Source organism: Schistocerca americana, chromosome 6, assembly GCF_021461395.2.
Source record: "Schistocerca americana isolate TAMUIC-IGC-003095 chromosome 6, iqSchAmer2.1, whole genome shotgun sequence".
NCBI lineage: Eukaryota > Metazoa > Arthropoda > Insecta > Orthoptera > Acrididae > Schistocerca > Schistocerca americana.
The window spans coordinates 99,406,962-99,408,704 of record NC_060124.1 but is presented as its reverse complement, the minus strand read 5'-3'; the positions used below and the strand labels follow the sequence as shown (position 1 = coordinate 99,408,704).

The following is a 1,743-nucleotide window of genomic DNA, read 5'->3' as shown; positions in this document are numbered from 1 at the left end:
CAGCGTGACAGAAGCGGAGCCCCTGTTTGGTCTCACGTAGTATGCGTTCGCACGCCGCGCCGTTAATGATTTTCACATAGACCGTGCTGCTCACGATGGACAAATGTATGCCGATAATATCGGTCGCCGGGATCTTCACTTCCTCTCGCAGAAAACGCTCCACCTCGAGTGCTTTGGGTCGGGCATAATCGTTGCAGAAAGTAAATCGGAGTATTGATTTACAGTAACGGTTCGCCATGGATCGTACAAGGTAAGCCGGCACTTAAGCAACGGCCGTCAGAAAGTAAACAAGGCGAGCTCGCGCGCTGCACGAAGTCAACACGTACGCGTCCGCTCTGTTGCCTTGCCGAAGGCAGACTGCGAGCCACCGCGGGCACAGAAGATAGTGCGACTGCAGGGACTTATCCCTTGCACGCTCCCCGTGAGCTCCACATTCCCAACATGTCCACACCACTACATTCGTAGTGCGCCCCGGTCGGGGCACACATTTTCAACATTTCCCCAATGAAGTACATCAACGCCTGTTTGCAGCTAGGGTGTACATTAAATTATCATTTCATTTCTAGCAAAGCTGCATGGTCATCGACGGTAACTGTTCTTTCGGGAACAGATACTACCGTCATATATAGTTAAAATATGGCTTCCCGGCCATTGACCTTCTTGTGCGAACGCACACGCTATGCCCGAACTCGTACGGGACTTGGTAGATTAATCTGCTACAAGTAATGAGTATGATAGGCGCACTACGAATGTAGTGGTGTGGACATGTTGGGAATGTGGATCTCACGGGGAGCGTGCAACGGATAAGTCCCTGCACACGCACTATCCTCCGTGCCCGCGGTGGCTCAGATGGAGAGAGCGTCTGCCATGTAAGCAGGAGATCCCGGGTTCGAGTCCCGGTCGGGGCACACATTTTCAACATTTCCCCAATGAAGTACATCAACGCTTGTTTGCAGCTAGGGTGTCCATTCAATCATCATTTCATTTCTAGCAAAGTTGCGTGGTCATCCACGGTAACTGTTCTTTCGGGAACAGATACTACCGTCATATATAGTAAAAATAGAACAGTCATAGTAGAGTGCTGCAGATAAATGGATAGATCCTCATATTTCACGTAGAGTGCTGCCTCATTGAACACTGATGTGATGTATGATGTGAGACCAGCACAGTAAATGTCTGGGAGTGAAAAGGCGTAGCCACCTGAGCGCTGATGTACAGCACTGAACAATGTACTTCATCCCATTCTGACTGAGTAAACTGCACTATAACATCTTTCATCGCTTTTTCAATCTCCATCACCACACACCAGCCCCTGTCTGTCTTTGTACCTTTATTCAGATGCTTTGGGCCAACAGAAATTACATTATACGTGGAAGTCAACAGGAGCTGTGTATTCGGAGCAACTGGTATCTTCGTATCCGCGACATCCACACTTTGTCCTTGTGGTATCACTGGAATGTCCCAAAGTTCAATGGATGGTGCACATGTTTGAGTCCAGTACTGACCTGCACCATGCTGTTTGGGAACATCGGAGCACTTCTGCAGGCCGTGGACAAGTATATGTACGCTTTCTTCTCAAGATTCTGGGGCTATTAGAAAATTCACCTAACAGGACAGCACTTGTTTTCCCCAAATACATCTTTCCACACGACCGTGAATGAACGCTGCACTGAATAATATTGCACTCGTGTTTTGCAACCAAACATTTACGCTATTGTGTGACACTGTATTTCCCTTGGACAT

The 1,743-nt window shown here is 48.3% G+C and overlaps 1 non-coding gene across 1 annotated transcript; it reads left to right on the top strand.

Annotated features, from left to right (window-relative positions):
* Window positions 1–833: 833 nt before the first annotated feature.
* On the top strand, window positions 834–908 carry Trnat-ugu. The gene has a single exon. It is a non-coding gene; the product is annotated as a tRNA-Thr (tRNA).
* The last annotated feature ends 835 nt before the right edge of the window (window positions 909–1,743 follow it).